The following is a 24,133-nucleotide window of genomic DNA, read 5'->3' as shown; positions in this document are numbered from 1 at the left end:
AACAGACACAAGCAACACTTATTCTTTCTTTAAATCCAACTCTCAAAAAATTTCCAGCAGTAGTAGGCCTAATTTATTTTCTGTGCAGTAATTGACTTGAGCTAAAGAATTCCAAACTCACTTTTGTAATTAATATTTTGTGCTCCACAGTAAGTTAGTAATTTTTTCAATAATATTACTTAAATAATTGGCTAGCAGTACATCTCTATAATTCAAACAGGATTTTCCTCCAGTGAATTCTAATTAGCGAGGTTCTGGTGTAATATAATTAAATTTCGTTATAAAACGTGAGGTTTAAGTAAAGGTTAAGTTTTATTTACACACAAATTCACATGAAATTACTCAATCTGTAATAAAATTCCTAATAAACTATTTTTATACATACAAAATCATGTTTTAAACGTGAAATAAATGTAAAAAATATTAGCGATTCATAATCATATTCTGTGTACTTTGTAATAAGGAAATGCTTAAAAAATAAGTCCTCAGTTAACATATAGTATATACGCTACACACATGTATTAATTTCTTTGAACAAGTAACGTAAACGTAGCCATTACGAAAGTATAAATAAAAGATTTAATTTTTTGTAAAAGGTTTTTCTATGAAATGATGCTTCCATTTTTTAATATTTGTAAATATTTCAGGACTTATGCACTTTTAAACTTAATAATTGTAACTTTAACCGATAATGAGATGTAACAAACATATTTTCATTAAGAGTATACTTTTTCCTATAAATCACAAAATGCCTTATCAGAATTCATTTCTATTTAAAAATAATAGAAGCAAAGCTAGTTACTGTGCATCAAACGCCGGGAAAACCTCAAGCCATATATTATTATTAGTTTTCCTATCGATATGGACAAAAATCACGATCCTACTCGCAATAGTTACTGAATAAGAGGTTGTTAAACATTTGACGAAAAAAAAAAAAAAAAACCATTTTTTTTTCTCAAAAACTATTAACTTTCCACCAATATGACATAGACTTTTGTTACATACAACATGAGCTATTCGCTCTGAAAATCTGCAAGGCTATTTCACTTTCACCCTGTATAATTTTGGCAGTTTATATCATTTACATACTGTATATGCGATGACTGTTCCAAGTCACATAGGTGGCCTGGGTAGCATTCGTGAATCCTGCCATCCTGACTCATCCCTGATAGAGTCAGTCCCATCCCCGGAGGAGTATATGATAAGCTCGAAGCCCGGAAGCCCCACTCCCTTCCTGTAGCATCATCGGAAATACGCACTACCTCCAATTCTGCACTTCAACTTATTTTTAACTATTTCAGTTGGTGATGAAATGGGGGGAAGGTAGAGAGTATTAGTGAAAAAATTGAAGAGAAACGGGATTACCTCGACAAAAACTGTCGACGACGACGACTTCTTTTGCCACTACAAATTCCGTTGCGACATGGACGGGGATCGAATCTAGGAAGGCCTACATGCTAGCGTTAGAGCGAAAAACGCGGAACTTTATGTTTACATTTCCGATATATATATATATATATATATATATATATATATATATATATATATATATATATATTTGGGGGGGGAGTACCGAGGTGTAAACGTAACAATTCCGTCCAGTAATTTATGAGAAAACTTCATTGTCGTATAAAGACAAACGTACGGCTAAAAAAGAATGCACACGTCTTATGCATGATGACTCAAAATAAAAGATTGTAAGCATAACAATTTCTGATAGAACCGCTTCTCTTATATGGCAGAAAATATTTGACTATTGAAAATCAAGGCGGTTCTCAAAATAATGTGTTTAAGAAAAATGTCCGGACTTTGGGAATATAGAAATAAAATTAATATCCAGCCTCCGACGTCTATATCTGTTGAGTACCTGCAAACATTATTTTGTTGATTGGGATGTTATTTATCTAAATTCAGGATCTTTTGGTATTGTTATAGCATTTTTATATGAGTGAATATCTGTAATATAGGCATAATTTATTACGGCGTGTAAACAACTACCAGGAGAGGCACTTCCTTATATATCTCGAGCAAGAAAGTTTCTATGTCGACCTCACACGAAAATAAATGAAACTCTTAAACGGTCACAATGTCTGTTACTCAGCAGGTGGTGGTAGTGGTGGTGGTGGTGGTAATTATAATAAATATGTAATTCAGCAAGGTGTTACATTTTTCTCATCAGAATTTTAAAGAGATTAATTAAATGAAATTACCGTATTGACCCGAATATAAGACGCTCTTTTTATACAATTTTCAACTGCAAAAAATCAGGGTGCGGCTTATATTTGCTACCTACGCTTTTACACACCATGTGCTGTTTAAAAATTACGGTATGCTCATTCGTAAGAATGCAGCTAGTGTCTGTAAGCGAAATTCGCAGCATTTTATGACGCAACAATGCGAACTTTTACCTGGCGTTTAAAATTGTGTTCAATTATTGTTTCTTAAGCGTGTATATTTCAGCTCAGGTTCAGTAAGAAGTTGGATAATGGTAAGAAAGCGTATTTCATGCCTATATGAATGAACATTTAGAGCGAAAAGCATCATCAAGCCAAGGAATTCGGCGTAGTTATAATGCAAGCTTCAAAATTGCAGTTGTGCGTTATGCCAAAACCACAACCAACAGAGAGACCGGAAGAAAGTATGGAAAGGACGAATGTAATGTGCGATTTTGGGTTGCTTCAGAAGAAAAATGTAAACAGTTTCAACGAACCATAATGTGACAAATATTCGGAACTTGAACCTAGGATTCTTTCCTGCGTGCAAGATAAGAGGAAAGATGGGATGCCTATCCCACGAGAAATGATCCAACTGAAGAAAATAGTGAGAGTGATAAAATGAATACTGGCAGTGATGACAGTGAACAAGGCAATAATGGTAATGCATTAGGTGACAGTGTGCTGTACTGTACCATACGTTAGGAAAAAATGTTTACATGTAAGTACAGGGACATAATTTTATTTTTACTAACATTTTTATTATTAACCTGGCTATACCTTTGGATCACCGCCGTTTGCTACCCCCTTCCACGACTGGAGTTCGATGATACTGGCGTAATATACAAACAAATCACTTTACTAGGTATAGGAGGGAAGAAAAGTAGTTCATCCATTTATGTAAACTAGGAAATATCGCGCTTTTGAATTTGATCATTTTCGTTAGGTTTTTGTTTAATCAAAATACAGTACAGTATTAACATTGAGTGTTTTACTCACAAACTGAGCTGTCCATGTGGACGTATTCATTATGCAGTGTATATTATACTGTCTACAGCACATTAGCGTACAATATAGAGAATGAAGTTAAAATGAAAAATAATCACAATATGGATATTTAAACACATTTTTTAAAATGGTGGCCGTTCATTTCGATACAGGTTTCAGTTCTAATGTGCATATCATCGCACTATAGACTATTGTACCTAATCCCAATTACCAGTTTCGTCCTTCGTACTGGTAACTCATGTTGAAATAATTCTGTACCTACTCTATAAAAGAGTACCTTACGTACTGTAAATTCAATCTTCACTTCTGCCCGATCCAAAAAGATAAAATTACTCAGACGTACTATCTACTGTCCGTCTAAGTGGTTATGTCGTAGGGTCGTAGAAAGGGAGGAAATCACGTGACAGTTAATTACTTAACGAGGCCCTTTTATTTAAGTTATTTTATACATTTGAATAATATTACGTAGACGTCCAATTCCTAACAGAAATTAATGTTCTCAGAAAAGAGCTAAGTCAGCCCAGCCACTAGCTGGCGAATAAAAGCTGGTGGGGGAAACCGGGATGCGACGTAGGCAAATGGACGACAGTATCTGTGCGAAAATGATTCAATATTGAAAGCTATTTCGTCACTGAAAAACGCGAACATATTTCTGGAACGCATTGTTTACTCTGACCGTAAGGCTACTATAACTGTATATGCGGTCTTGGTTCTGTGTGGAGGACGGTTGAACTTCATTAATAGAAGGGATGGGAGTGAAGTACATTAAAAAACTCAGGTACAATGAAAATTGAAGTAAAAATAAAATGATGTCCCTTTACAAGAAAATAATGTTTCTTCCATTAATCCGGGTGCGGCTTATATTCGTGCATAAACTTTTTTTTACGTTTTCGTATATAAAGGGTGCGGCTTATATCCGGGAGCGGCTTATTTTCGGGCCAATATGGTATGTCCTCATATCACATCGGCTTCAACAGAGTTAATAATAAGAGTATTACAGCTTCTTCTTCTTCTTTTGGCATACAACTCTTATTGTTTAGCTAAAGCCTCCTTTAAAACAATAGCCCAACCACTTCTGCCCTCTTCCTCCATCTCCTTATTCCCACTTTCCTCAAATCTTCCTCAATGCAGCCTAACCATCTCAATCTGGGAAGATCCCTATCTCTCTTTTCCTTCCAGTGTTCCAGTGAACAGTATTACAGGTAATATTAGTAATTCATAATTTATTTTTTGTATTTTTAGTTCTAAGTGTAGGCCTATAATAATTTTGATTATGCCGCGGAATAATACACAACGCAATTCAAAAAGTCAACGTCAATGAAAACAGAAGGAAAAATGAAGTACATTTAGAGGTGTGTCAGCTTTCACACAACCCTTATTGATCATACTGCAATGGATATCCTTACCTAGGAACAACTGAAACTTAATTGGAAATTTTTTATTCATATTAAATGAAGAAATATACCGAAAGATAAATAAAAATTGCGTAATAAGCTAAGGGCTAGAGTCTATGTTTTCTGTGGTGTTAATGCAATTATAAAAAAATTGTTTCGGCTTTGAATTTTACAAAAGTTAGACTAAATGGATTAGGAGCTCCGCGATACTTTGAGTTTTGTTTAACTGTTCCTGGAAATACCCACATTTGAAAACATATACATTCAATTTGATCCAGCTTTCCCTGTTTCAAGGAGAAGACCGAGAGAGAGAGTCACAATTCACGCGATTCTATTAGGTCTATATGAATTAAATGCTGTTAAGTGTTATATAGATAACAATACATTATAATGATTTAAAGAAGATAAGGTTTTGAAATGAAGCATTTACAAGCGTCTTCATTTTATATGCAAGTAATCGGTCATCTTTGTTTCATAATAATCTTCGCTATGGATTCTTACTGCTCATGAAACTCAATTATGGATCATAAACATTTTATCGACAAAACTGCAATGTATTTAATGTACCTTGTTTGATTATTAAGCGTGTGTAATTTTTGTATCACATTATTATCGAAACCGTTCAAATAAAAATCTCAGAATTTAATATTTTCACAATAAAACGATTTCATTGCAGAAATGAATTTTACAATGGACTAACAATATGACGTTATATCTCTTTCTCACTCTTGTACTATTCAAGATCCATTAATTACAATGATTAAAAACCTTTATCGTTTTATATAGTTTAAACAAGAGGTATACCTTGTCTTTGTTACTACAATATAATGATTTTCGTAAACTTTATTTTGCATAATTCACAAATACTAGAATTTTATAATATTGAAAAGTTTATAAAGTCTTCCGAGAAACTTAAATATAAATGCTACTTTTTCCTGGAAATAAGCATGTTATGATATCACACGTACTTACCAAGATTCTGGTTGACGGCTATAAAAGCTGAACGTTGAATAATAACTTGCTTGTTTTCAACATCCACACTGAATGCTTGCTCCCTTTTCTGTCGTCACATTTCCTGTTATGGCATATGCAACTTCCTACAGGAATCTCTTGATAACACTCTGAACTCGTTTAATTTTAAGTTTCTTCTTATAATACCGTTTCTACACTCCATACTATGAAATATCGTTTTCGAATTTCCGTATTGAAATATTTGATAAGATTTCACGTAAGAAAGCTGTGCCTTAACAAGACTGATAACGACGGAATGAATTACTGTAAATAGGTACTTAAGTTACTTTTTGCGAGTTTTCAGTTAATGGTTATTTTGAATTCTCCATGGGCAGTTATATGTATTCATGTAAAAATGGTCCCGAAATAGCCACGGTAATAAGATGAAAATAAATAGCAGATGCTCCTCAAGTCAGTGACATTAGTACTTTTTGACAATGCAGTATTGGCAGCATTGATTTAAGCAATAATTATTCTTCTACGATAGTGCGTAAGGGGTCGTGCCAGAGAATTAGTCCCATTCCGAGGCTTATTTGAAGGTTTCGTAACAAGCTGTTTTTTACGGTGAAGGGTTGTTAGCCCTTCGACCAACCCCCAAGCTGGAGACAGCAGAGTCCGTATAGATCAATTTCTGTCAGTTGCGTTTCCAATTCACTGTGGGCTAAAGCAAGGAGATGCACTATCACCTTTACTTTTTAACTTTGCTCTAGAGTATGCTATTAGGAAAGTCCAGGATAACAGAGAGGGTTTGGAATTGATTAGGGAAAACACGGAAATTTTACTTGAAGCAAGTAAAGAAATAAGTTTGGAAGTAAATCCCGAAAAGACGAAGTATATGATTATGTCTCGTGACAAGAATATTGTACGAAATGGAAATACAAAAATTGGAAATTTATAATTTGAAGAGGTGGAAAAATTCAAATACCTGGGAGCAACAGTAACAAATATAAATGATACTCGGGAGGAAATTAAACGCAGAATAAATATGGGAAATGCCTGTTATTATTCGGTTGAGAAGCTTTTATCATCCAGTCTGTTGTCAAAAAAATCTGAAAGTTGGAATTTATAAAACAGTTATATTACCGGTTGTTCTGTATGGTTGTGAAACTTGGACTTTGAGAGAGGAACATAGGTTAAGGGTGTTTGAGAATAAGGAGCTTAGTGAAATATTTTGGGGCTAAGAGGGATGAAGTTACAGGAGAATGAAGAAAGTTACATAACACAGAACTGCACGCATTGTATTCTTCACCTGACATAATTAGGAACATTAAATCCAGACGTTTGAGATGGGCAGGGCATGTAGCACGTATGGGCGAATCCAGAAATGCATATAGAGTGTTAGTTGGGAGGCTTGAGGGAAAAAGACCTTTGGGGAGGCCGAGACGTAGATGGGAAAATAATATTAAAATGGATTTGAGGGAGGTGGGATATGATGATAGAGAATGGATTAATCTCGCTCAGGATAGGGACCAATGGCGGCCTTATGTGAGGGCGGCAATGAACCTCCGGGTTCCTTAAAAGCCAGTAAGTAAGTGCGTAAGGGGAGATCAAAAATTACATTTCTAAAAACTAGTCTAAAAATATGACATAATATTGGGAATCTCTCCACAACATTTTACGGCCCAAATGTTATTCTAAGTGGGTTTCAAAGAAGAAGAGCCACAGAGTAGTTCTAGAAAAAATATTGGAGTGGGAATTGGAGTAGAAATAATTGTAAAAATGTTTTTTTTTTCAGGATTTAAAAAAATTGATTTATCATTTTTTTCGTGCGCTATAAACAATACCTGTTGTTGTTGTTGTTGTTGTTGTTGTTGTTGTTGTTGTTGTTGTTGTTGTGCGCCACAAGAAGTAAAAAAAAATTATGAACCATGTGGCATGCATATTAAAACTTTACGACTTGTTATCCGCAGTACCCAATTTTCAATAAACAAGGAACATTTTCTCAGACCTTATTTGAGGTAAAGTAATGAAATTTTTCACACATCTTTATTATTGCACTACCATACCTATGGGCTTCGCTGCACTTGTTAGAAATGAATATAAAGTAATTAAATAATTAAAGTAGGACTTTGGTCCAGGAAACATAAGGTACAGAAAAACAGATACAATTCATTCGAAGTAAATAAATATAGGCAATATAACATTGTACACTAGCGAACTGTCCTTTATTACATATAATTAGAAGTTTACTGTGGTCTGTTGAATTGGTATTTGAATTTCCCTTTGCGCAAACATAAATAATACAAAACAGAAGTAGGAAAATTAACTGAAGGAGCGTATTGGCAATTAAATCAATGGCTTTTTCAAAACACACTAAGAAATGTTTCATATAAAAGAATTTTTATCTCGAAAATGAAGCAAAAACCAGCAAAATTGTATTAAACTTTATTGTTTTAAATATCACAAAGATTAATTCCCTGAAATTAATTACATTTAACCCGTACATTGAGTCCATGCGAATAGTTTCTAACACTAACATGGCCCAAAATATTACCCTTCATCGCTAGAAGACGTGGCTGAAGCTCGTGGGTAAAGAGACTGCTAGACAGGCTTTCTTTATGACGAACCAAGAGCAAAAGAGATTTTCCAAATTCTTGAAATCTACTTTTCACAGAAAACTAAAGAATACCACACATTAAAAAACTAAGGAGAACGAAGTTATTAAGTCTTTGATAGTACATTCGAAAGAAATTTAACTAAAATTCAGTAGACAGAATTGGATTTATGTTGGAGCATTTTAAACATCCCTTGGAATGCAACTACTAAAGTTTAGATGTGCAACAGTCTTTACCACGATATCCAGTCTCACTATTTATGCGAATATGATATGTGTCACTGAACACAAGCAGTATATTTCGTTTCATCAGTCCACGTGAAATATAACTTTCTTATTTAAGCTCTCCAGAATTATACTCAAATATTCTTGATAGCATACTGTGTCAAAGGGACACTATACTATCAAATTCTGTGGCTTCTAATTACATACCAGCGTATTCCGAATCTCACATCAGTGACGTCACGCTGCAGCGAAATAGGAACAAAACTGCTGGAAGGTTCAATGGCTAACATGGCGGCTGTAAAAGTCGTTGTTTGTGCTACACTAGCAAGATTTTGCCAAATTACTGTACTGTCATCTCGTTCAAGGAAAAGAGAGCATAAACAATTTATTTCTTGAACCGGTAGTAATAACTGGTCCGTTGACATGTTCGCTCTTAAGTCATTAACATATTTTCTATGTTGTGCTCATTGCAAACAATACAGCAGAACCAAAGCAGGACACACCATCAGGACACAACAGTGCACGATGTCATAAGTGTGCTAATTCCCGCCCTATACAAGAACCAATTTTATTCACTGATGGATACTGCCACCACCTCTGCAAGCTGATGGAACCGTTGCGACACCGGTGGAGCATCAGTGACGTCATCGTTGAAATTCGGAACACCGTGATGCCATCAGATTGCTCAGCGCTGAGATTCGGAATACGCTCTACTTGTCATGACCCTATCTCGTGAAGTTTATCAGCACAATTTTTATGCACAGATACAATATTGTTTTGTGAGAGGATGGTCGCACAAGTCAGAAGATGTATTTAATCCTTTTATTCTGAGCCATCATAATATATTTTAATAAGAATATGCCAGACAAGATAGTCATGCCCAATCAGTCTAAATAGAGCAAGTGCTAATTTTCTGATTATATTGAAAACTGTCTCTGAATATTCATGAGGCAACTTCCATATGTGGAGCTTGTTTCCAAAAGGTACAAAATCCTACTGGAAAAATTTTACAGGAGAGCAAAAGAACGTACTGAAGCTGTAATAATTATTGTAATATATCAATATTTGAATCAGGGTTTATCTACACATCTTTTAAGATTTTATAGCAAATTTTAAGCTATTCCTCATTTTATTACAAAGTTATTGAGAATTTAACTTTGGATTTGGTACGTTTTGGCGTAAAATTTCGAAAAGGTTCCTATAAAGTGAACTTCATGACTAAATAACCTACAATAATACTGTCGGAAAATGTATTATTTGTCTTTCTTGTGTTAAATATTATACTACCTTGTTAACATGTTTCAGCCTGCTATCGGCCAACTTCAGAGCTAGTTGTTGTTGGTCTTGACGCCTTTCTTTTGTGTTTCCTGTAGGGGTGTGTTTGTGAAGTGACATAGTGTTAAAAGTTGTGTAATCAATATGTGTAATAATACTGTAATGTATTTTCTGACATTTAGTATTAATTTCAATGTTGTTTCACATACCACACAACATTTAGAATTAACATCTTGTCTCAGCACCAAGAAACTAATCAAACATCACAGTGAAAGTCAATAACATTCATAAAGGTGCATCTGTTGACATGTTATTTACTTTCACGACTTTCTTGTAAGGTGAAATTTTCTATAATTCATACCCCTAACAGAAAGTAGAGATATCAAGTAGTTTTTCTTAGTTTGTTTTACATGGCTACAGTTTGGAATTTCTTTCAGTTGAACCAAAATAAAATCATATCTTATTCCATTTCTGAGCATTTTGTATGTGTACATTTGGTGCCATTGCATATGCAGAAAGTACACCTACTAACACTGTTGTAGAATGAATAGTCGGACGTTTGGCTTCACTAAATTTAAAGCTTTTAGCCCTTGGATCTATCTTTCACGAGATTTTATGTATTTGTATCCCATTAAAATTTTTCTTTGGCTCACAGCATCCGCATTGGCCCAGTATTGCTTGTTTTCACTTACCATATCATTATTCTTTTATTTTCTAGAACATTCTGGCACATCGATATATTCATCTCAAATATCAGAATCCATTTTTAAGAGTTCACCATAAAGAGATATAACAGCAAGCACAAAAATGTTACACAGAATAACACAAAACACACATGGTGGCCATTACTGATAATTAAGAAAATTGAAGTAACAGCACATAGCCACATTATTGAAAGAGGAATAGGTACTTTATGCTATGAAATCTGAAGCTGATATGGTTTGTTTTGCTGTAAAATATAAATTTAGACGACCTCTATACATGGGATTAGATATTACTCGACCAAGGCCAGTGGAGTCCTGCAGCCCGGAGCCGTGGCGCTACTGCTCCTACGTTCAAAATACCGCATCGCGATAGTTCACATTACGCCCGTGGCTCCTCTCGCCTTGGTCGAGTAATACTTCTTGACAAAAATTCTTAGGTATGCAGATGCCGAAAGCTAGTAGGCATGAGCTGCCACTTGTAACTCATTTTTTCGAAAATTATGGATTTGGTACCTTTTAAAAACAAGCTCCACACATGTCCCATAGTCCTATGCTTGTTACTGTTTATGATATTGCTCCTTTCACTGACGTCTTTTGTTTTGTAATTTGAGGATAATTGACGTTTCTTTCTCGTCAGAATAGCCTACAAATTATTTTTGAAAGATAGCCGGCTGCTTCATTATTAACATTGGAATTCAAGTCTTCTTACATATGTAAAATATTGTTGTAAAGTTGATTTTTACGGAGATATCTCTTGATCTGCATCTTCCTGCGGTAGTATGTAAACAAGATTACACATATACATATCAACACCAACACACCACACGCCGCAGTTATTAAAGTTTTGATATCTAAAACATTTGTGTTTTCACTATTATCTGTTAGCCTTTCAAAAGGAGTACATTTGTCAATCACTTCAGTCTCTCCCCAGCTATGTACTGAATAATCCTCTGGATACATACACGTCGCGTTTGTCTGCAGTAGTTTCTTCGCACACCAGACGATAGTTGACTGCAGTTGACAGTCACATAAGAATTGATTATTTCTGAGTTGTAATACCTTGATATTTTTTAGTGGAACTAACACTTTCTTACTCAAGATCGTAAGTCTGTTTTCACCCAGCAAAAGAACATGAAGATGTTTTTGTGATTTGAAGAGTCTTTCATCTGTAAGGGCAGTCAGTCTGTTGTTGGTGAGATTTAGAAAATTAAGACTCCTCAGTTTCGAAAACAAACTACTGTTCAAAGTCTCCAGAAAATTGTCGTTCATATACAAAATCTTAATATTGGTCATCTGGTTGAATACGTCTCCGTCCAGATGTACTAGACTTGTATTTCTCAGATTAATTTCACTGACTGAAGTGAAATCAGGTGTGTATGGGCGCGATTTGAGTCTACCTATTGGCAAATCACAACAAATTAGGCTGAACCTTAAAATTTTCTTGCAAGAATAAAACGAATAATCTGGTGTAACTGAGTTTCCCGCTGCAGAAGCTATTAGAGTCGTCCACAGACATATACGTGTCAGCTCCATCATTCTGGAAAGTAAAATTAAATGTTAGTAAACATGCCTACTAACATCATTAACAATAGGAATTGAGTCTAGGCTATCATACAGTGAGGGACATAATTGTTGAGCGAGCGAAAATAATTCAAGATCTATAGCGCGGTTCATAAGACGCTAGTGTATAGTTTAATTCCTTCTCAGCACAGATAGCCTATGTAATATTTAAACAGAAAAGCGAAGCAAATATCTCGGATACATATGACCGAAACTTTCGGCTCGGAGCATGCGCAGTGTGGCATTCTTTGACTTAGAAAAGATCGAGTCGCTCAACTATTATGTCCCTCATTGTACACTGACGTTCAAAGATACCTAACCCCAATAATCGATAGTGTTCGATAATTTTCTCGTATAATGGTCGTTTCTTTAGTTATTACTTTCGTGGATAGATAGCGAAGATAACAGTCAATATCGCCAATAGCACATAAATGTACCAGCATTTAAAATTGAAAATTTCATCCCCCTCTAACGATTGTGAAAAAATCACTAGATTTAGCGGGAAACAGCTGATACTGTCAATTATGAGAATAATTTATTCTTCATCTACATAAACATGTTTCCAAGTACTTTTTCCCCCGTTCAAATTAAGCACTAGCGGAACTGTTTCAAAGTTCATCAATTTTTTTTGTATCTTTGGTTCTGACTTTTCCCGTGGTTATAAAGTTCGCTTAAGGTTGGTCCACAATAAACTGGGAACGGAAACGACAACGAGAACGAAAACGGAAATTTTGTTAAATTGTATTTAAATGATAGCATTCACAATTAACTTTCACGTTCCCGTTCCCAGGCTGTGACAAGCTTCTCTTTCATTGTGAATGCTCAAATTTAATTACATTTATTTTAACAATATTTCCGTTCTCATTCTCGTTGTCGTTTCCGTTCCCGGTGTATTTGTGGACCAGCCTTTACACGATCATAAAATCATAGGTCAGATATTTTTTAACGTTAGTGTACGTTCGACCTAATTTTCGACCGACAGTACAGAGCCATCTCTGATGTCATACATCTCTTCTCAGAAGCACTGTGAGAAGGGAAGCATAGGTAACGGGGCAAAATAGGAAAAAGAGACAGTGTGATTGATGCAGGTGCTACAGTGCTACACAGTAGCAGATTTAAGAGCCTCTATTCTTGATTTTTCTTAAATTATCAGAATGACTCTACCTTTTATAGTTGTTTTTGTTTTGAATTATAAATGCTAATATTTATTGCAGATTAACTGTATTTATTCAAGTCGCTAAATAAGCCATGTTTATTACGTGATAATGTTTCCTCAATAGCCTGTTGAACGTTGCATACGAGTACATTTAATTTTATATAATCTGAAAACAAACATAGTTTCAAATTCCCCAATTAAAAATTATGATTAAACGGTTTAATTATTATAACACAGGCGTAAATTATGTCGTTAATTTCGAGAAGTTAACCTTTAAAATATCTCATACAGAAAGAGTTTAACAAAATTTTACTCGATTTTTCTTACGTTTCGAAGAAACATGTTTTATATTAAACTTTCGTTTTCATTCACGTCCAATAATTACCGTTGTATTCTTTTTTTCACTCGTCTTAAGTATTGTCATTTGTACTGGCCAATTATAACGTACTTTTTGAGCCTCTGTGTATCATATTCGCAAAGTACCACTGATGTAGATTATATTGCGTTGGTTTTCCAGTGCCTTATTAATTCTTTTGTGTTATTAAATTACCACCAGTTTTTATATTTATCTAATTCGATATGTGTATAATTGACGTAGGTAATGTAAAATTTTGCCGAGAAATTCGCAAGTAGATTTATAGGTCATTCGTTATCTCGTGAAACCAAATGCTTGCGTCCGCCGTAGCATATGGTCAAAACATTATGGTGGCGGTTGAGAGCTCGTTATCTACAAGTAGAAGCGTAGAGAGGAAGGGAATTTTCTCACTCCACTTACTTCTTCCCTGATGCGCAGGTAGGTTACACGACGTAACGAATGGCCTATATTCGTGTTTAAAGCAAGCGAAAACCTTGTGTGATATTTAATAAGCCTACTTCGCTAATATAATAATAAATAAATAGTGAAAAATAAAGATAATAATGCGTACTATTATTGTATGAGGTACTTTTTCTAATATCTGACAATAAGAATATATTTATTTAAAAATACGATCAAAATTATCAAGTGTAAACCAATCTAACCAACTACACATGAATGTCGGAAACAACGAAGTAATAGAAGTATTAACGATTATCTGAAATAAAATAAAATTTAAAAAATGCTAATTTAATTAAAAGTACAACTATGGAAGCGGTATTCCATACAGTATTATAAATATGTAAATTTATTAGGCAAACTTGATGCTGAGGAAATTGATGTTGATTCGTCATTCCTGAATTACTGTGTTTCTGATTGAATTGTGTAAACAACTGGGTAACATCAGCGGCAAGGCAAAGTAACAATATCAAATCAACATGATTCTAGTAATAAATGGCTCTGATTAATTAATTGAAATGAAACAGATTCTTACACCCCAACCAATAGTCGGAATCCTGTATAATAACAAAATCTAATCACAATGTCGATAGTGCAAGTATATATTCTTTCTTGGTTTCATTTAATATTATTTCCATTTTTACAAACTTCACTACAAATAATTTATTATAATAGACATTTGTTACAATACCTTACTATTGAATTAAATCTTAGATTTTACGGTATTTTTCTTCTAATGTTACGCGTACGTACACTCACCAAATATGAGATAGCATTTCCTTTCATATAAAATCTCTGCAGATAGTCATTTTGTTATTGTAAAGAACCGTGATGCACTCCTCTTTCAGTTGGTCACACCCTGTATCCCACATCCCTGAAGTTCTTCTTTTTCCACCAACTGACGGAAAAGGATTTCCTTTACACAACAAACAAACATAATTAATTATAACACATCATTCGTAAGTATTTTTCAACCTCTTTTATAAGAACACAAACAATTATTTATACATTTTTCTTTGTTCAGTTCTGCAGTTTATAATATATCTTTATGTATGAAATAACTACATTAAATAATTTAAGAGTTATTTCACTCTTATTATTATTATTATTATTATTATTATTATTATTATTATTATTACTATTATTATTATTATTTCTAGGGTTTGGAATTGAACGGGTTACATCAGCTGCTTGTCTATGCGGATGACGTGAATATTTTACCAGAAAATCCACAAACGATTAGGGAAAACACGGGAATTTTACTGGAAGCAAGTAAAGACATAGGTTTGGAAATAAATCCCGAAAAGGCAAAGTATATGATTATATCTCGTGACGAGAATATTGGACGAAATGGAAATATAAAAATTGGAAATTTATCTTTTGTAGAGGTGGAGAAGTTCAAATATCTAGGAGCAACAGTAACAAATATAAATGATACTTGGGAGGAAATTAAACACCGAATAATTATGGGAAATGCCTGTTATTATGCGGTTGAGAAGTTTTATCATCCAGTCTGCTGTCAAAAAATCTGAAAGTTAGAATTTATAAAACAGTTATATTACCGGTTGTTCTTTATGGTTGTGAAACGTGGACTCTCACTTTGAGAGAGGAACAGAGATTAAGGGTGTTTGAGAACAAGGTGCTTAGGAAAATATTTGGGGCTAAGAGGGATGAAGTTACAAGAGAATGGAGAAAGTTACACAACGCAGAACTGCACGCATTGTATTCTGCACCTGACATAATTAGGAACATTAAATCCAGACGTTTGAGATGGGCAGGGCATGTAGCACGTATGGGCGAATCCAGAAATGCATATAGAGTGTTAGTAGGGAAGCCGGAGTGAAAGATACCTTTAGGGAGTCCCAGACGCAGATGGGAAGATAATATTAAAATAGATTTGAGGAAGGTGGGATATGATGATAGAGAATGGATTAATCTTGCCCAGGATAGAGAACAATGGCGGGCTTATGTGAGGGCGGCAATGAATCACCGGGTTCCTTAAAAGCCAGTGAGTAAGTAAGTATTAAATTATTACTTACAACTTATAAATATATTTTAGGAACCTGGAGGTTAATTGCCGACCTCACATAAGCTCCCCATCGGTCCCTATCCTGAGCAAGATTAATTCAGTCTCTGCCATCATAGCCCACCACCCTCAAATCCATTTTTATATTATCCTCCCATCTACGTGTCGGCCTCCCCATCGGTATTTTCCCTCCGTCCACCCAACTAACACTCTACATGCATTTCTCGATTCGCCCATAGGTCTACGTGCTACATGCCCTGCCAATCTTAAACGTCTGGATTTAATATATCTAATTATGTCAGATGAAGAATACAATGCGTGCAGGTTTACATTGTGTAACTTTCTCCAGTCTCCTGTAAATTCATCCCTTTTAGCCCCAAATATTTTCCTAAGCAACTTATTCTCGAACACCCTTAGCCTCTGTTCTTCTCGCAAAGTGGGAGTCCAAGTTTCATAACCATACGGAACAACCAGTAATATAACTGTTATTATTATTATTATTATTATTATTATTATTATTATTATTATTATTATTATTATTATTATTGTCATCATATTATGGCAAATGTATTGGTCTTTTGTTAAATAACAGACATTATTATTTGCATAAACGTATCGGTTTCAGATATTGGAATGTTGTATATAATGCTGTCTATAACATACAGTTTTTGGCAATTGATTCACTTCCAATATTCCATATACATGGTATGATATTGATTATTACACTTTTACTACGTCATACTACTTTTGACCAATAAAACGGTACGAAAGGGCGTATTTCAACCAATCATGGCTGCTTATCGCACAATTTTATCGCGTCCCTAGCATTTGTTTAATTTTATTGCGTCCCTAGCATTTGTTTCATTTTATCGCGTCACTAGCATTTGTTTCTTTGTTTGCCAACATTTCAAACTGCACTGGTCTGGACGTCAAAAAAAAAAAAAAAAAAAAAAAAAAACAGAAAATTACTAACCACTCCAGTCGATGCACAGCAGTTTCAAATATGACTCGCATTGGCATTCAAGAACAAGAATTAATAAATATCACTGGTCATACCTATGCATCTTCCCTGAAATCCTATTTAAAAATAAATGAAGAGCACCATTCAGAAATCCTGAATAAGTTGAGGAATATGCCATGTACATCACTTCTTTTACGCACACGTCTAATATAAAACACTAACACCAACCACTAAAACATTCAAATTTGAAAATTGTACTTTGAATAATTGTTTCTTTTAAAATTATTCATGTTTATTTTTTATGTCATCATCGTTAATTAAAACTTTTCTTGTTTATTTCATCATCCCTAATTAAAACTTTTCTAACACTTGTTTATATTATTTAGGTTATGTTATAGCTTCTGCTATATGATATTATGAATAGTCAAGTATCAGAGATTGTTTAATACTAAGATTTATTGAAAATCATCTGTAAAATGACGTTGATTACTGGAATCCGGATAATTGAAATGGAATGCAAATGTTTTAATAAAAATGAAATTGAATCAACAAAGCCTTCTTGACTACTAACGTCTACAGAGTTCAATGAAGATTCCATAGTTGGCACACCTGATATCAAAAAAACAGCTAACTCTGCCATCTAGCATACATCTAGCGTAATATTTGTAATGTTGAGATGGTACAATAATACATTTGAAAACAGTTGTATTTTCGTAAGTCAATTAATATTTTATTGTATTGGAGTACTTCGTTACTTCTAACCTTTATATACTTTCTTCTAATCGTGTAATAGTCAATTAAATCCCACTCGAGTTTTGATTTTCTCTAGATGAATCAAAACCTCTAGTGAGATTACTGTTGAAAATTACTTTCCGTTTTTGGGAGAGATTCACTAATTCACTCCTATATAAAATTTAACTTTAGGCATGTTTTAAATTACTAGTCTATAATTGAGGAGTTAACGAAAATAAGGGCGTATGAGCGTATATGTCCGTATTATGCATATCACTCCAAAATAATACATTGAAGCTCCTTGAGCTTTCCTCTAAGTTTAATTTCTTCTACTTAAGTATTAATGTTGGTAGTACGCACAGTGTGCAATAACGCAAATCTAGCTGGACAAAATTAAAAACTTCTCTGCATTTCAACGGATTATTATGAAACTTTGTACAGACGTTATGAATAGCACATATTTTTTTTTGTACAAACTCTGACTACGTTTGTGTACGACGAACTACCCCTTTGTGGTAAATCTCAAACGAGATGGCATGTTTTAATACCGAATTAGTCCTGCGGTAAACTCCGTTCACGTCCACGTTATCCGGCTAGAGACAGCGGTTCAGCTATTGAAATTACGTGAGGTGGATGGTTCTGATTGGCTCTTTCATCAGTGACGTCAACGTAGTGTTTAACCGTTTAGCGTACCAGTAGGGTGCTAAACCTCTGTATTAACTATGTAAAAGGAAGTGCAACCTACGCCTTTTCTCTTTCCGGACAATAGTTCATATGGACATTTATCTACTGAGATATAATATGTTAAAACGATTTTAAGAACCTCATTGAAGGACCAGACCTCAGTCATACTATAGTCTCGGGTTTTAAGTTATTCATGCGGAGAAAAACAGCAACTACTGGAAATCTCTAGGAAAGTAACTTTTACAGATAAAAACAACAGGGTTACTTTCATCTTATAAAGCAATTGCTGTATATTTCTTTCAGCCCTAAATTTTAGTACGAATCACTTATGAAATGGAGGATTCCTTTTCTACATAGATAATCATTCATTTGTTTGGAGAAAATAAAATCTGTTCATACTGTACTTCAGTTACGGTTATTTTTCAGTTAAGGTTTAAAGTAATTTCTCAGTTATTCTTAAGCCCTAAATGCACTGCTTGAGGTGTACAATAATTGTGTAAATAATATTTTTTTTCGAGGTGCGATAGTTCTACGGATAAATGGTAGGCTTTTCGTGGTAGAGCGTAATATAATAATGTATCAGTAGTGATGGTGCTTTCTATTACATTTTTAAGCAAACGAACCTATTTCTTTCAGTGAAAATAACTAGTTTTAATATGGCACTTACCGGAATTAATTATCTTATGGATACTGATTATAGCAAAATTTTAACGAAAAATTATTATATACAGATAGATGACATTCGTAGAATATTAGAATGTTGAAAACATAATGGACATTCTGAAATGTATATTTCCCTGCGTTACCATAATTTCTACTTGAACGTTGTATATTAGAAGTAGAAAAGAAAATCTTAAAATCAAAGTAGATATGCAATCACAGTCTAATAATTACTTTATAATTATCACATTATAAATATTATTTTATCCCTGTAGATCAAATGTCCCAATAAAATTTTATGCGAGATCGTTCTTTAACATGAACGAAATCAGAACAATTCCTGCATAAGTCTTGAATTTTATTAATCATGACACAATTTATAATGCAGAATAATAGTGAAAAAAATGTGGAGTAACTTACCTCAAAAACACTTCACATATAAAGAAGACACAGATAATCACCATATTATTCATCCTACACACTTGATGGAGAAACTTCACGTCGAAAGAAAGATAACATTGTTTAAATCACGTGACATCCTTTTTCCTTGCTCTGTCACTGGTCACGCCTTGGTCAGTGTCGGTACAAAACCACTACTTCCCGCCACAGAACTACAAGGCTGAAGGAAAGCAGAGCCTGGTAGCTATCATACTTTACGCAGTAGTACCAACATTCGCAACTAACATTCAAACGAAGGGAAATTTTATTATATTTGTTGCTATGCAAGGTAAATGTAGTGAGGATTAATTACAGTTTTATTCGAAACGTTTACAATAACACACCTCCAGCATGCCATTCTTTCTTTGTGTCTACGAAATTATTTGAAGAAATTCCAAGTTCAATAGTCTCTTACTAATTGAATGTAAACATTAATTTCTAACATCTATGCATCATTACGTGTCTGCATAGCTATAATTATCTAGACTACATACTTACCTTCATATTTACATACTATTTTTTATTCTGACTATTACACTTTTATTGCATCATACTACTTTTGACCAATAAAACGGTACGAAAGGACATCTTTCAACCAATCATGGCTGCTTATCGCACAATTTTATCGCTTCCCTAGTATTTGTTTTTATCACTATCCTAGCATTTGTTTCTTTGTTTGCCACATTTCAAACTGCAAATTCTTTACGGTACTATGAAACATGCTTTGCGATCGTCAATTGTTTACAGCATAGACAGTCAACTGAAAATGGTGGTTCCGTTCAAACGTTTTGGCACTATATTCTTATAATCTTTATATACTTTCTTCTATTGTGTAATAGTCAATTAAATCCCACTCGAGTTTTGATTTACTCTAGATAAATCAAAATCTCTAGTGAGATTACTGTTGATAAACGGAGATGGTCACAAAACACAGTACCGAATCCATCTCTGGCCTATTGTATTATTCTCAGCTAGGCATATTACAAACCCACAATAAATGACTGTGCTAGGGTTTGTTGCGTATTCAGTTGCGAGTAGACAATACCTAGTACCTCAACCAGCTTCCTCTGAACTTTCCCAACCGGCGCGGCGATCGTAGAATTCTATGAAGTGATAATGATATGGAGAACTTGAAGGAATGATGTTGTTGCCTAACAAGGGGAAATTCCAACTTCGAACTTGTCCACCAAAAGTGTCATCGTGTATATTTAATAACATTTTCAGGCCTTACCATGACTCGAACCCAGACCTATTGCATGACAGGCTGTTTTGGCACACGCAGTAATCGTAAGAATATTTACATAATAAGTTATCTGTCTGTCCGTCCTTGTGTTACCTGCATCTTCCTTTCTTTCACTCAATTTACCTCTCAATATATATTTTTATTTCTCCATATTGGTGTCTTCTTATCTATCTCTCTCTGTCTATCTCTGTCCCTATCTCTGTCTATCCACAGTCTAGTATACACAGTCACGAAGCTTGAGTTGTGAGGGTGCTAGGAACAATAGACTGTACAGGTACTATTTCTCATTGTCTGTAATGAGACGATATTAGCGATCCTAGTGGTTAGCAACTATCTATGGATGCATATTTACTACGTATTGAGATTCGTGACTGTAATACTACACTGTGGTCTATCTGTCAGCCTCTCTCTGTCTCTGCTCAACTCTCTCTCTCTTTCTCTGTTCGTTCGTCTGCCCTTTCATCCCTTCGTCCGTCTGTCTGTCCGTCTGACCATCGGTCCGTCTATCCGTCCGTCCGCCTGCCTGTCTGCCTACTATGAATAATGTTGGAAACATAGCAATACTATACAGGGTGTTTCAGAAGTGATGGTAAAAAATACAGATGAAAAATAACAACGAAGAGAAGCAAAAATGTTCCAGTAAACATAGGTTCGCAAATTAACGGTTTACGAGATAGTGTAATTTTGTGCTGGTTGAGGTCTGCTGAATACTAAATAATAATTCCAACAAACCCAATGACAATTTTCTATTTAATTTATCAATCACGGTACAGTAAAATTCATAATTTTGGCTTCAAATGTGATTAAACATACACAAAAAATGTTTTTGTTTGAACAACGGTGAAGTTTATGGATAAAGAAGGTACAGTACAATGTAAACATGTTAACTGAAAAATTTTACAGCAGGTGTTCAAAATGCTGACCATGTACATGAATGCATCTGTCTAGTCTTCTCCACAAAAACTCAAGAATGCGTTCGAGCAATCCTGGGTCATTCTTCATTTCCTGGAAGGCATCTACAATCCAATGCTGCAATACTTCATTTGTGGTGATATCTGTTATGTAAACTAGTCGTTTTGCATAACCCTAAACACAGAAATCCAAAGGATTTAAATTCGGTGATCTAGGTACAGGTCCTCCTCTTCCTATCCACCGTTAACCATATCGTCTGTTTACATATCGTCTCACACTTAGAAGGAAATGGGATGGGAGAGTGCGACATACGTACGAAGCATGAATGTCGCAGCGTTACCATATCCAGGCTCTCGATTCACTGGTGTCTCCAACCACAAAAAAAAAGGCTTTAACTCGTAAACTGTTAATTTCGGACCCATTTTTACTGGAACGTTTTTGCATCTTTTCGTTTTTACTTCTCATCCTTAAATTTTTGACCATCACTTTTGAAACATCCCGTATTTCAACAATGGTGGATAACAGTTCAATGCGTATTTATAAATGAAGTACTATTGCTACCAAAGAGTTTGTAATACTTACTAGAGACACAATACCCGTGAGTGGCAGGCAAGAAAAATGTCACAAATTGAATCGGCTAGCACCCGCCATTAAAGGGAGTGTTTGCGGCGCGAAATTAGAAAACAGTACCACAATACATTGATGTAGTCTGGTGATAGACACTGTTTTAAACATCTTTTACAAGGGATGAGTCGTGATGAAATAAACGTGAATGGCAGAGGAACGCTATATTTATTAAAGTATTATAATGATTCATCTTTGGCGATATTCTATAAAATAAATTAAATCACCATATACACTCGGGATAAGTATGTGAAATATTGAATAATGGCAATGTCAACATTAATTTTCAGTATTACTAGTATTGTTTTAAGGGCATACTAATGGGTATTTAAAATGATCTATATTTCAGTTCTTTCATGCAAAGGAAGCGGAAGGTATATGGTGCTTAGAAAATATTTAGTGGTGAAATACAGTATGAGATCATAAAAATTCTGGAAACTGATTTAAAATATAATGAGAATAAATTTTATCATAAAACAATCTATTCATTGTTTAGTTGATGACCACCAAGTTAGAGGTCAGTAAGACTTTAATACAATTAGTAGCGGTAATAGTAGGCCTAAGAATAGTGGTAATAGTAGGTCTAGTAGTAGTGGTAATAGTGGGTCTAGTAGTAGTGGCAATAATAGACCTAGTAGTAGTGCTAATAATAGGCCTAGTAGTAGTAATAGGAGGCCTAGTTTTGGTAGCATTAGTAGGCCTAATAGTAGTGGTAGCAGTAGGCCTAGTTGTAGTAGTAATAATAGACCTAGTAATAGTGGTAATAGTAGGTCTAGTAGTAGTGGTAATAGTACGTCTAGTAGTAGTGGTAATAGTACGTCTAGTAGTAGTGGTAATAGTACGTCTAGTAGTAGTGGTAATAGTACGTCTAGTAGTAGTGGTAATAGTAGGCGTAGTAGTAGTAGTAGTGGTAATATTAGGCCTAGTAGTAGTGGTAGTAGTAGGTGTAGTAGTAGTGGTAGTAGCAGGTCTAGTTTTTGTGGTAGTAGCAGGTCTAGTTTTTGTGGTAATAGCAGGTCTAGTTTGTATGCCAATAGTAGGCCTAGTAGTAGTGGCAATAATAGGCCTAATAGTAATGGTAATGGTAGACCTAGTATTAGTGGTAATAGTAGACCTAGTATTAGTGGTAATAGTAGGCCTAGTAGTAGTGGTAATAGTAGGCCTAGTATTAGTGGTAATAGTAGGCCTAGTATTAGTGGTAATAGTAGGCCTAGTTCTTGTGGTAATAGTAGGCCTAGTATTAGTGGTAATAGTAAGCCTAGTTTTGTGGTAATAGTAGGTCTAATAGTAGTGGTAATAATAGGCCTAGTAGTAGTGGTAATAGTAGGCCTAGTTTTGGTGGTATTAGTAGGCCTAGTAGTAGTAGTAGTGAGACCTAGTTAGTAGTAGTGGTAATAATAGACCTAGTAGTAGTGGTAAGAGTAGGCTTAGTAGTAGTGGTCATAGTAGACCTAGTATTAGTGGTAATAATAGACCTAGCTAGGCCATCAGCTATATTTTCACTAATTTCTAGAAGTACATACTGTACAATATGGAAATTACATGATTAATTCATTTATTTTAGACAGAATAGTCTGAGGATTTTCTTATGTACTCTGCTATTATAATCCACTGTAATATGATGGCACCTAACCCTTACATACATTGTTGAAACCATCCTTATAAACCTGATTAATGTATTTCTGGAAAAACTTTATCCAAGAAATATTCCGACTTTCTGTAAACACATTCAAAGGAGGAACCGCATTTGGAACATTCTTCCAAATATTAAGATATGTATGCTTTCCTGAGCATCCTACATTAGTAGCTATGTTCGAACAATTATTTGCGGCGCAGTATTTCACCATTTTCTTATTATTTCCCTTCAAGTGTACTTATATTTATTCGTACTCCTCAATAAGCATACTGCTTGCACTCCCTTTAATGGCGGCCGAACAGC

General features: G+C 34.6%; 1 protein-coding gene and 1 long non-coding RNA gene across 3 annotated transcripts in view; both read right to left on the bottom strand.

Moving 5' to 3' along the window:
* Positions 1–5,730, bottom strand: part of LOC138709055 (uncharacterized) — a 30,207-nt gene extending 24,477 nt beyond the window's left edge. Inside the window, exon 1 of one of the 2 annotated variants that reach the window (XR_011334818.1) lies at positions 5,588–5,728. The gene's annotated coding sequence lies outside the window, so the exon portion shown is untranslated. Of the gene's footprint in view, positions 1–5,587 lie in introns of both variants that reach the window. The other variant, XM_069839550.1, reaches the window with a different exon arrangement.
* A 2,265-nt stretch (positions 5,731–7,995) lies between these two features.
* LOC138709054 (uncharacterized) lies at positions 7,996–19,628 on the bottom strand. Its single transcript, XR_011334817.1, has 3 exons — positions 19,398–19,628; positions 14,674–14,830; positions 7,996–11,921 (listed from the first exon to the last, which is right to left on the bottom strand). It is a non-coding gene; the product is annotated as an uncharacterized lncRNA (long non-coding RNA).
* Positions 19,629–24,133: the final 4,505 nt, after the last annotated feature.

Source organism: Periplaneta americana, chromosome 11, assembly GCF_040183065.1.
Source record: "Periplaneta americana isolate PAMFEO1 chromosome 11, P.americana_PAMFEO1_priV1, whole genome shotgun sequence".
Lineage (NCBI taxonomy): Eukaryota > Metazoa > Arthropoda > Insecta > Blattodea > Blattidae > Periplaneta > Periplaneta americana.
The sequence above is the reverse complement of the archived record's forward strand: the minus strand, read 5'-3'. Positions and strand labels throughout refer to the sequence as shown.